The sequence below is a fragment of the Miscanthus floridulus genome, chromosome 18 (assembly GCF_019320115.1).
Source record: "Miscanthus floridulus cultivar M001 chromosome 18, ASM1932011v1, whole genome shotgun sequence".
NCBI lineage: Eukaryota > Viridiplantae > Streptophyta > Magnoliopsida > Poales > Poaceae > Miscanthus > Miscanthus floridulus.
The window spans coordinates 33,686,089-33,699,302 of NC_089597.1; the positions used below are offsets into that span (position 1 = coordinate 33,686,089).

A 13,214-nucleotide genomic window follows, 5' to 3' on the forward strand; every position below is an offset into this window, starting at 1 on the left:
GGAATTTCAGCTTACAGCTGCATTGATTTCAAGGAAGATTCGATCAAGGGGAAGTGTTATAAAACGACACCTATACGCGAACGGACGTCTACAGATGAACAGGCGTCTCTTCACGAGTGATCTCATCCATGAAGCACAGGATTACTGGATAGGATTAGATAGTTAATTTTAGTTCCAAAGGGCATATCTTTTGGGGACAGTCGTGTCCCTTCGTGACACCTCTCCACTTATATAAATATATTTCCGAGATCAATGAAAATAATAGTTCTCCCAAATCTTGTTCATTTCCATTCACGTTTTAACAAGGTGGTTTGCTTTGCTTTCACTCCTGTGATAAGCTTCTGAAAAGATGAGCACTAACGTTGCCATGCTGCACTATCGGTGATATTTCTCGATGTTTATCCCCTCTTTTTTTGCAGCTTTGGGAGGGAGGGAGATATCAGTGAGGAGAATGGATCGATCTTCTTCCTTCTTGGAGTATTTTCTTTCTTTTGAGGGGGGATGGAATCAGATTTGACAAAAGAGTACGCTTGCCGGATTTAGGCCACTGAGAAGAGATTCTGTTGTGCTACTGAAGATGTTGAGGCCTGTCTGCCGTGGCCCGTCCCGTAAGGACTCGGAAACAAAAAGATGGTGCATCAGATGCCGGCATATGGCCTAGCCCCTAGGCCCTAGTGCGATAGTATACTCCTATCGTGCTGCTGGTACTCTGATAGGGAAATTGCCCGTTTGAGCACGGCGCAATGTTCTCGACACCAGGCCGACTTTTTTAGCTTGATTTCCACGAATGCGTTGACATTTGACACGGTACCTGTAAACAAGGAGACAGGAGATGCAGAATTCTATCGGAGAGCTGACTTTTTAATATGGCACTGTACTATAAACACGGCTAAGAGCTCACACACTGACACGTGTGGCGTCATCACGCCATAAACAGCCCCAGATAAAAATTCGAGGAAAAACATTAATAAACATAATAATAGTTCGGAAAGGGGGGGGGGGGGGGGGGGGGGGGAGGGGGAGGTGGGTCGAAAGCGATGCACAGTTGGACGCAGCGCCTACCGCTGCAACAACGGCCGGCGTCCTCCTGGCCGCTGCCGTCCAAGCCCAAGCCCATGTATCGATCTCATCCTCTCCTCGCTTGTTTAACTGTTATGAACTTGACCGTGGATTTTGAATACATGCTCGGCGTCAGGATCCATAGATCTTAGCTCTGAGCTCGGAGCCAGCCACATCAAAGCCACCTAGGATGCCCTGCTATGCACAGTCAGACACCTCGGAGCCAAGATCTGTGGCGTCAAGACGTGTTACCTCGGAGCCATGAGTCCTAACGCCGACCCTCAGGGTCCAAAGATGAGTTTACGTCTCACAGAAGGCCAAACGTAAATTTTCTTCAAAAAAAAAGACCAAATTGCAAAAAATTGGGTCTACTATACTCCTACATGAGAGCAGGGGGGAACACCAGCTCCCACTGTTGTTCTGCTGCCATTATGTTAGATAACATGTCTGAACTCTTGAATAGTACGGAGTATCATGTAATAAGCATGCTCCAAACATAGGAACTTCACAACAGGCGCCAGAAATTTGCTTGTGTACGCCAACGTCTTCTCCAATGTCCTCTGAAGTTCTTACCAGCCCGTCTTTTAACCCCCTCCACGGATGAAGCATGATGAACCACTAGCTGCCCTTCGATTCCAAAGGTCTGGGAGTATATACTAAAGGTGTTTTAACCCCATGCCAAATGCGGATCTCCACGGAGACCAATGGCACCCTGGCTAGTGTTTTCTTTTCTGTCTCGTACTGCTGTAGACCTCCAGTTTTGTTTTGTAGTCTCAGTACTGAACCCATTGTGGCCACCTCTTCTTTTCTTTTTCCAGGCTCGTACTGGTGCTTTGCTGGTTATAATCCCCCGTTTTGTACTCCAATGTCCAGTCTATAGCAAAGGCTAACATGGGATAGCCTGGCTCTGCAAATCTGTGTTTATTGAGCAAATAATCGTGGTGCATTTGAGGCCATGAAAATCATAAGGATAGTTGCAAGGAGAACAGTGACTTAGCAAGTCCTAATGTTGCAAGGCATATTCTAAAGCAGAGCTTACCATGCATGCTCATTTGCAAGCAATTGACGTAAAATTGCAAGGTGTCAGAAAAAAAAATGTATGACAGCATCATAGAGAACATAGGCCTTCAAATAGCTATAATCTCCATCTAGAAACCAGGAGCCAAACTGGAGGGATTTTTTTTGTTATCTAAAATCTGGATTCTAAAATTACTATTGATAATCCTGATTCCTAGAGTTCTGTGTGGGTTCAAACGTCATCAAAGATAAGGGGTAAGGAAGTCTTTCACCAGGTAAAATCTGGTGCTATCTGGGCTGAGGTGGATTCTCAGAGTTTGGGAATTTGGGATATGAGATTTTGGCTATCCCCCAATTATTGTCCTGTTTGGATGCCACACAGAATTTATTATCAGAATCTTAAAATCTGAAACCAGTTTAAAAGGGGATGAGGAATTGATGATGCAAAAAGTGTTCACCGGAATATTTTGGATATGAGATTTTGGCTATCCCCCAATTATTGCCCTTGTTCGCCCCAACAAAATTCTAGTGTCCAAAAGCTATTCCTGCAAATTCTGAAATATATGTAACAGAATTAAGCGCAACTTTGCATACTGCTAAAAGAAAAAAAAACATATCTTTAACAAGTACGTCTTACTCGGCATTACATGACGAGATGTAAAATTTTAAAGTGAAGAGCACACTTGCAAAGCGGGGGGCATCAAATCTTACATTGTATAATAAGTCGATATCAACTTATGGCGCCATTCGGCTGGTGCAAAAACCAGCCGGAATACTGTTCATGGCTGGAAGTTACTGTTTACGCTCTCCCAAATTCCTCCAGATTCCTCAAAATTCCTCCCAGCGAACAGGGCCATATCTGGGTTCCCTGGGTGAAAATGCACTTCACATAGATAAACTGCAGATGAAACAATAGACTATCAATAACATTCCCAAGTACATTATAAGTTTATAACCATTCCAGTTTGTGTACCAAAAAAAAATATCACCATGGTATCCTGATGCTGACGGCAAAGAAATTCAATTATCTTCACAAAAAAATTTGTCACTTGCACTGATCTGACGAAAAAGAACAGCTTTATAGAGATCAACAGAGTGCAGACAGGTTCCAACTGCATGACCAATAAAATGCAGACCGGAACCTAAGAGCAATTTATTCATCGACTAAATCAGGACCTTATAAAGAATAGTGTTTGCATAACTGGCAGCATATACACTAATGCATATCTGAACTCCACCAATGCATGCCTGAACTCCGAAGCAAAGGTTGGGTCCAAAATGGAATACAATCACACCCTATACACATGTGTAACACCTTGTACACATGACTGGAATAGAAGTTAAAAGAACCACACAGCAACCCCATGACACCCTCGAAATCGAATAATTCATCTTCTTGACAACAATGGATGAACAATTGAGCATTAAGCGACCGACAGGCACGAGCCTGCAAACCTTTCGTGCTCATAAACACATCTTTCTTATTTGTTAGTATATTATATATGACATGTTGGTACTTGGCTGGTTGGGCCTGCACATAGCATCACGGCATCACCTATCAAAGTCTATTAAATGGGAAAACCACTTGCAGGCTAGAGGATACGATTCACAGGATCCTCTCCCTCAAGATGGCTACAATTCAGGTCCTGCAGGATGCCCCCAACTATCAACATTCATTAGGCCTGTTGTAGCACGATTACGCAACACTAGTAACCGCCCTAATAAGTGCTTAGGGTTTCTCCAAAAATTATTGCATTTGTCCTTTGTGGCTGCCTGTATACGCGGCTATAGGTTTTGTCATTGCGGGCCAGATTCATTGATCTACCGAGTCGAACCACACACGCCGAACAGGTAAAAAATGTGTATCTCTCGCGACAATGGATGCGGAATAATCCATGGCAGATAAATCTTACAAGGAGGCAGGCAACAGTGACAGGAAAAGAGGACTAGAAAGCCCGTACCTTGAACTTGGACCGCCTCAGCGGCGTTACGCTGCCGGCCGGTCGTGGGTAGACGGCGACTGCGATTTCGCAACCATCGGACTGGAGGGTCTAGACTCAAGAGAGGACAAGAGGAGTGGGGGCGCCGGGGCGGAGAGGTAAAGAAGAAGCGAAACCTTTCTTGTTGAGCTCCGCCGCCGTCGGAGAGGGAGAACAAACAACAAAGGCCGGGGGAGGGGGGATTTACATTTTTACCATTATTAAGATTGCCGCTCATCCGATTATCACTCTTAGGATGGCACTTACAACTTTGCCAGATGAGAGAAGTTTGAGTTCTTCATTTACCACATTTGCGCATGTGGCAAGCCACGCCAGCCCGACACGCTGGCGCCCAGTCAGCAGGCGCAGGTAAAATGTCATCGCTGCCTCTGCCCATTTTCTTCATTACGCCGCCCTGGTCCCGCCCACGCTATCCAGGTGAATGGAAGTAGCTAGCTGGATTTGAAATTCAGTGCAAATAGGAAGCAAGAAGTTGCAGGCATCAGTTAAGGAAAAACACCAGCCGCGGAAAAACACAACGTCAGTAGACAGAGATGCCTGGATGCAGTCCTACCACCGGTGTGAAATTCAGACAGAAATTAAATACTGTGCGATATAGTAACAAGAGGAAACAGCGAGAAGCATCTAATGTCCTTCTCATCAAATCAAACGACAGAAAATTCTCAAGAGCTCAAACAAACCCCAATGGGAATGAAATCAGACAGCTGGGAATTCACCGGAGAAGCTGACGCCGAGAACAAAAAAAAACGCAATGGGAAGGAAATCGGGACAGGGGAGGGGATCACGGGACGCACGGAGGTCGGGCTCGAGGAGCCGCTGCGAGTGCTGCTCCATGTTGCCTCTGTTGATGGGCGCCATGGCGGGCGCCCCGCCCGTGCGCGTCCGGCTCCAACCCTACCGCGCCAGGGCTTAGGGTTTTGGAGATCGGCGCCGGAAGGGCTCCGCGAGCTGGCGGAGGAGCGTAGGGCCGAACGGAGGAGTGCGGGGGCGGTGACGGGAGGCGCAGGCTCGGTTCCCCCGACGCGAATGGCTCCCCCGTGTTGGGGAGGAGGAGGGGTCTCTCTCGCGCTCGCGAGCGAGCCGAGGGTTTAGGGTGAGGGGAGAGACGGGGACGGACTCGGAGGACGTGGTACCTTTTTTTGGAGCGCCGAGGGTTTGGGGCGAGCGAGCCGAGGAGGGGAGCAGGAGGCGGCGGCGGCAACGGGGAAGAACGCATTGGCGGCGGGAGCGAGGGGACAGCGAGGGCGGGACCGGGGCAGCTTAAAGAAGAAAATGGACAGGGACAGCTATGACATTTTATCTGTGCATGCTGACCAGGTGCCAGCAAGTCGAGCTGACGTGGCTGGTCACGTACGTAAATATGATAAACGGAGAACTCAAACTTCTCTCGATTAGTAAAATCAGAAGTGTCGTCCTAAAAGGAATAATTGGATGTCGTAATAATGATAAAAATATAAATTCTCCAGGAGGGGAGGAAATTTGAGGGGAAGCCATCGTAGAAAGATGAATTTGAAACTTTTTCAAGTTTCCTCGTACGGCGGAAGAGATGGATTTCAGGCCTATTTTGGCAGGGCTCAGCAGCCTGGGCATTCGGTTTGGTTTGCTCGGCTCCTCTAAACTTCGGTTTCTGGAGATGAACAACCGATCAGTTCCTTTTGCGAAACTAGAAACCTATAAATTCGGTGTTCGTCTTTTTCGGTTCTACCGAACAAAACCGAGCAACAACACAAAGAAGCAGCAGATTGGCCTTACCTCGTTCGTGCAGACACGCTGAGCCGATGCGTCGCTCGCCTGCTGTCAAGCCGCCGCCCGTCGCGGCGGCTACCGAGATGTCGTCCTGTCGCGGCAGCCCCGCACGCGATTGACGCGCCGCCCCGCCACGCCCGCGCCACCTCGCTGTTGCGCCCCGCTGCCGCCTACGCGCATCCTGCTGCGTCCGCGCCACCCCGCCGCTGCAGCGCTGCGTACGCCTCGCCCCGTCGCCGCCTACGCGCAACGCGCCGTCCCGCCGATGCCGATGCCGATGCCGATGTCGATGCCCGATGGGCGATGGGGGTTCGGGTCGGGGGATGGGGATGGGGATTGGGGGCTAGGGATGCTGGGCTGTTGCTGGGCCAATGTTGGGCCTCTAGTGGCTTGGTGGGAGTTCGCTGCTGGTGGCCTGGAGGGGGAGTTCGGGGAATTGAACTCTACGGTTTCTGCTATCCTACTCGGTTTTACGGTTTGTCGGTTCGGTTGGCATCCTGAACCGAAATCGAGACGGATGACCGAACTTCTCCGGTACCAAAACCGAAACCGAAAAAACCGATATTTCGGTTCGGTTCGGTTCAGCTTAGTTCGGTTGGGTTCGTGGTTTACAGTTAAATTCACGCTTCTCCGTAAATAAAACTCTGGCTATGACTTTAAGAGTATCTAGAAAACCAGCATCATATATTTTGTCTTCACAAGTCCGTTGAGAAGCCCTGAGTTTGCTACAACTGAAGAAGTTGCTTGAAAAACCTGTGAAAGCCGAACGGAGGCTTCGGCTTCTCCCACGGAAATGGCTTCGGCGTCATGCATTGGGTCTTCAGATACGGGCTTTAGAAACTGGTGAAGAAGTTGTGAGTTTGGTACAACTTGTGGATAAACTATGCCTGTTCCCTCCCAAAATACCAAATTTTTCAAGATTTTCTATCACATCGAATCTTTGGACGTGCGCATGAAACATTAAATATAAATAAAAAATAAAACTAATTACACAGTTTAGACGAAATCCATGAGACGAATCTTTTAAGCCTAATTAAACTATGATTGGACACTAATTACCAAATAACAACGAAAATGCTACAGTGTCGTTTTGCCAAAAATTTCGACAACCAAACTGGCCCCTAGTGTAGAAGCCGTCGAAAAAAAGCCGTGGTCAAAGAGGCATTCATGTGTGATCGTGTTAGCTGAAAGACAACTTTTAGGCCTTGTTTAGTTCCAAAAAGTTTTTCCAAAAATGCTACAGTAGTCATCACATCGAATTTTGCGATACGTGCATGGAACATTAAATATAGACAAAAAAAACTAATTGCACAGTTTGGTTGGAAATCGTGAGACGAACATTTTGAGCCTAATTAGTCCATGATTAAATACTAATTGCCAAATAAAAACGAAAGTGCTACAATAGCCAAAATCCTAAACTTCACCCAACTAAACACACCCTTAGCATGGTTGCGTTGCGTCTAGTTCGTCTCTTCTGCAGAATGCGATTTTGCTTCTGACACATTTGGTTCGACGCTCACAGTGTCTATGGTTCGTTTTTTTGGCACTACGGTTCGATTTATCGGAGCTGCTCTAAGATCAAATCATGATATACAACATCATATAAAATGGAGTGTTTTCTCAAACCAATGTAACCCATAGAAGTTTTCACAATTAGAACAACAAAAAATATTCCACATAACAATTGCATTCATTACTTAAATATTTATAGAATATGCTAGGAAAAGTATAAAATTTTACAGTGAAGCAACTATGGAACAACGAATTTCACTACCAAAACAATCAAACATAGGTTTGTTGAGATCCTATTATTACAAATTGCAAAAAAGAGATGGCATACAAATCCGAGAAGGATTATCTGTAGCAGTATATATGGGAAAAAAGGCAAGATGATGGAAAGGAATAGAAATGAAAAAATGAAAGAAAAGAAGAAGGGAAATAAGATAGAGTTTTACTCAAATGCAGTTGCCTGATATTTTATTTTCTTGTCAGTCAATTTTCACACAACATCACATGTATACTGCCGGAATATCACAAAATACATCACAGAATATTATAAAATACATTATAGAACATTACATGTATTTTAGCAGCCGCCTGAGAACAGCACAGTACATCACAGAACATAACCGAACATCACATGTGTATCACTTGAACATCGCAAAAAGCATCATAGAACATCACATATATATTACGTGAACATCACAACATTATAGGACATCATGTACTACGAAACATTATATGTATATCACGTGAACATCACAAAATATATCACAGAACATGACTGATGGTTAAACAAACCATCAATCGCCTGCCATAGAGACAGACGGGGAAAAAAATGAAAACTTCATAAATATGTTATGTATACAACACTCACCATACAAAAGTGAAAAAAAAAAACTGGAACTGTAAAGGGAGTAGAGAAACAAACCTGGCCCGTAATGCTGTTATCTTATCTATAGCTCACCAAATAAAGAATCCAACCAGAAAAAGGCTGAAAGTGGCTATGCCTAACAAAGGAGAAATAAGCTGATGTTTTCATCAGCCCAGCACAAAAGCAAGGATGCCTTCCTTCCCCGCGTAGGTGACCACACCGCACCATTTTTACGCGCGACAAATAGTCGTTCTGTATTTTGCTACCTCTTTCAAGCAAAGCCCCATCTCCAGTCCCCGTTACTCGATAAAGTGAGCGTGAAAGGTTGATGGAGATTGTTCCGTTCTCTTCCAGTCTCTCTCACCTACACATGTTCTTTTTAAAATGTGGTATCGAGAAATCAAACGTATAACTCTAACCAAATACTTTCTCCGTTCTAAATTATAAGACTTTTTATCTTTTCTAGATACATTGTTTTTACTATACACTTAGATATACACTATATCTAAATACATAGTAAAAGAAATATATTTAGAAAAATCAAAATATCTTATAATTTAGAACGAAGGAAGTATATAATTTTTTTGATATTTATGATGCATAATAAGTATTATTAGATTAACTATTGAATAATAATAGACTTATTTAAGATACAAATGTTACTAATATTTTTTTATTAATCTAGTCGACACTTAAAAATGGACGAGAAATAAGAGACATGTAGATACATAGGGGAACCAATTTTTATTAGATCAGTATAGGTGCATATATAGTCTCTTATATGAGTAGGATCCTAGAGCATCTCCAAGAGTCTTCGTAAAATTTACTCTCTAAATCATAATTGAAGAGTTATTTAAGTAAAAATTGCTTTCTATATTTTCCATATTTCAACAAATTTTCTATAACTTTGCGTGCACTCTAGAGCCATAGAGCGTCATCATCGCTCGACATCTTTAACTAGCAAAAAATTCAGAAAAGAAGATAACTATATTTAGAGATCCAATTAAAGAGACGGTTGTTATTGCTGTTAAAGCATCTTTAGGAGATAAGCCATCAGGTTCGCCATCGTCTATTTACCTAGCCACTGTGCAAAGAAAGCTTGTAAGGAAAATAGATTCTATGGGCCATTAAGTTTGATTTTAGTGTTTGATGAATACCAATACAATTGGACTAACGATGTGTGGGGGTATGTCCCTCGGTATCTACAAGACAAGACATGGGCCGCACCATCAGAGGTGGCTCAGCCCACAAGATCAAGACGTGCACGGCGTGCACCACAAGATATTGTATAGTACCAAATAGGCTACTTTCCTTATAACCCTACCCCTCCAGAGTATATAAGGAGAGGTAGAGGTCCCCTAGCGGACAGGCTATATTAAGATACATACATATGCAGACACGCAATATTATATGATAGCTAATACAAACCAATAGACCACAGGAGTAGGGGATTACGTCATACTGACGGCCTGAACCTGTCTAACTCGTGTGTCTCTATTGCCTTCTTGTTCTTGATCTCACGCTCCTCTGCCGATCAATCTACCTTCATGGGATACCCCTTGGAGGACTGCCGACGATATTCTGTCGACAGTTGGCGCGCCAGGTAGGGGTGTGCGTGCTGTTTCCTTGTCGAACAAGATGGCTTTGTCCGCAGGCTCTTCGTCCCTCCCGCAGCCTGGCCAGATCTTCATGGTCGGATCGATCTCGTGGATCATCAACGCTGACGGAGTCGGAGAGCTCCTTGAGCCAGTGTAGATCGATTCTGCTCTGATCATCCCTGCACCTGCGATTGTAGATCCGATCTCGGAGCCGATTCTGAGGTCTCCATCAACAACTCGCCATCCGCTTCCTCGCTACCAGAGGAGACAGATCAACAACGACTATCTAATCGAATCCATCGAACGGGTCGGACTGAAGCTCGCCGATTGTCTCTCCATCGCCGAATCGGCTCTGGACACTTTGGTTCAGCGCCGACTATCCTCCGATCCAAATCTATCGGAGGCTGCCCGAAAACTCTAGGAGTTGTGGCTTTACCCTTCGGGTTCACCAACACCGCCGCCGCTTACCAGCATGCCCTGAGGGGCAGATTCGCCGACTAGGTTGAAGACGTCCATCCTCTCGCCGACCAGATAGCGCCATACACCGCCGACTAGACTTTCTGTCTAAAGCTAAGTCACGCTTTAATATTTTTCTAAATATTCTCAAGTCTCCATATATCACCGCAATGTTTCTCCGAACTATTTTCTCCATATTTGCTCTCCAAACGATTTTCTGAACCCCCGAACAGTCCTGTTGATGCTTAGACGCCTCCAGAGACGGCCCTATTTCCTGCTCCTCCCTACACGTGCTACGGGCTCCGCGCTCTGCGTTATGGGTGGTCGGCAGCAGCTCCTTGGTCACGCCTGTTTCTCCTACATGTGCACAGGCTCCGCGCTCTGCGTTATGGTTAACGGGCTAGTTAGGGATGGAGACTCAGCTACACACTAACTGTTCGGGCGGTTTATATTAAATACATCTTCGCTCCAACTGATCGTCAAGCTACACATACTATTTTTTCTCTAGAGTTCATATATTTTTACATCATGTACTACCCATTCTACATGTTTGTATTGTAGGATCATTGTCCAGGTGATCAGACCACCTGGTGCTCGGACTTCTCCACCGATCAACTGGTCAGACCGCTAGGTTCATGGACTTCGTCACCGACCAGTTGATTGGACTGTTCGCCGGTTGCTTCTACTCAATGCTCACTTCGCCGCCAACCAGTTGACTAGACTATTCATCGCTCGTGCTTCATCGCCAGTGACGTCGGGGACTCCTCGGTGCTTGGTTTCTTTGTGCTCGAGGAGTAAGTGGGCACACTTCACCGCACAGACGTCGCCAGCTATGCCGGGGACTCCTCAGTGCTCAGACCTTGCTAGCTTCGCCTGGGACTCCTCGGTGCTCGAACATCGCCGGCTACGCTGGGGACTCCTCGGTGCTCGGTCATCGCCAACGACACCAGGGACTCCTCGCTCCTTGGTGCTCAGACCTCGCCAGCTTTGCCGAGGACTCCTCGGTGCTTAGACATCGCTAGCTTTGCTGTGGACTCCTCGGTGCTCGGACATCGCCGCCTACGCCAGGGACTCCTCGGTGCTCGGTCATCACCAGCGACGCTAGGGACTCCTCGCTCCTCGGTGCTCGGACATCACCAACAACGTCAAGGACTCCTCGCTCCTCGGTGCTCGGTCATCGCCAGCGATGCCGAAGACTCCTCGCTCCTCGGTGCTTGGTCATCGCCAGCGACATCAGGACTCCTCTCTCCTCGGTGCTCGGACATCACTAGCTTCGTCGGGAACTCCTCAGTGCTCGGACATCACCACCTACGCCGGGGACTCCTCGCTCCTCGGTGCTCGGTCATCGCCAGCGATGCCAGGGACTCCTGAAAGGTCCTTGTGTGATTTTGGTAATTGAGTGACAACCTAGGTGGACTAATGATGTTTATGTGAGATACACAGGTGATTAGTCCATAGGTACATGTGTGTGAGCAACATATGCCATGAAGGTGAAGATGGCTTGAAGATGTTGCAAAGCTCGCACATGTGATGATGAAGGAGCTTATTGTACATGAGACATGACATTGAGTCATGTGATCAAGGTGGAGAAGATCAAGACAAGACTTGGCTTGATGGACCGGTTGCAAGCGTGAAGGGCAAGTCGAAGGCTTTGGAGCAATGGACCGCGTGGCGGTGAAGCTTGAGCAAGACTTGGCGCTGATGGACGATGGCAACGGTGAAGAGCAAGTAAAGTCAAGATCGATGAACCAATATGATCACGTGATGATATGAAGTGGATCATATCATTGTTGATCGTGTTGGTGCATGTGTTGCTGACATACGGTGACGCAGAAGTTGGAGTGTGACCGGACGCTGGGCTACGTCCGATCACGTGCGATCGGACACGTCCGGTCATGTTCGGTACCTTACTAGAAACGACCGGACGCTGGGGTTTCTGCGTCCGGTCAGTTGAAGCTACTGCGTCCGGTCAGGTCAAGTGACCATTGGAATCAGGACATGTGGCTGTCTACGGGCGACCGAATGCTAAGGTCTAGCGTCCAGTCAACATGACCGGAGTGTCCGGTCGACCCGATAGTTGCCCAATGAAGGGGTAATGGCTAGTTTAGCCTTTGGGGCTATAAATAGAAGTGGCCTTCGGCCATGGCTGGTGTTGAGCACCTTGGGGGACTTTGTGTCCATGCTTGAGAGTGCTTAGGAGCCCTCCATCTCACATATACATGATAGTAATTATTCGATTGTGTGAGAGAGCGATTCTAGTGTGATTGCATCGAGTGGCACTAGGTGATCGAGTTGCAAGCCGGTGGTGCTTGTTACTCTTGGAGGTTGCCACCTCCTAGATGGCTTGGTGATGGTCTCCATCGAAGCCCGCAAGAAGCTTGTGCGGCGCTCCGGAGAAGTGCTTGTGAGGGGCATTGTGCTTGCCCCGTGGGAGAAAAGAAGAGTAACTTTAGTAAAGCGTGTCATTGAGCTACCCTCACTTCCAGGGTAGGTTCTTGCGGCGCCCGACGTGCGGGCTTAGCGGGTGATGCTAATTAGCCACCAAACCACCAAGTGAGCGGTCGACACAACGGGGACTAGCGTGTTGGCAAACATGTGAACCTTGGGAGAAAAATCATCGTGCCAACCTTGTTCTTCCCATTAGTTTGCATCCCTATTACACAAGCTTGCAATTACTTTTACACATATTAAGCTTGTGTAGTTGCTCTTGTAATTAGATAGCTTGTGTAGCTTGCTAATTACCTTCTTGCTTGTGTAGCATAGAAGAGCTCCCTTGCGTGGCTAATTTGGTATGTGTAACCTTGTTAGTCACATTACTTAGTTTGTGTAGCTAAGTATTTGCGCTCTCTAATTTAGCATTGGTTGCCTTGTTATTGAGCATTGCTAGTGAGCTTAGTTGGCTTTGTGCTTTTGCTTACTAGCATGTGTAGGAGCTCCCTTGTTGCTTAAAGTACTAGTGGCATA

General features: G+C 46.4%; 1 long non-coding RNA gene across 6 annotated transcripts; it reads right to left on the reverse strand.

The window, feature by feature from the left end:
- Positions 1 to 1,190: 1,190 nt before the first annotated feature.
- On the reverse strand, positions 1,191 to 6,118 carry LOC136521998 (uncharacterized). Of its 6 annotated transcripts, XR_010775755.1 has the most exons (5): positions 5,829 to 6,118; positions 4,038 to 4,511; positions 2,788 to 2,974; positions 2,535 to 2,630; positions 1,200 to 2,439 (listed from the first exon to the last, which is right to left on the reverse strand). It is a non-coding gene; the product is annotated as an uncharacterized lncRNA (long non-coding RNA). The 6 variants fall into 6 exon arrangements; XR_010775752.1 differs by having other exon boundaries at positions 1,191 to 2,630; positions 3,066 to 4,511; XR_010775750.1 differs by having other exon boundaries at positions 1,200 to 2,630.
- Positions 6,119 to 13,214: the final 7,096 nt, after the last annotated feature.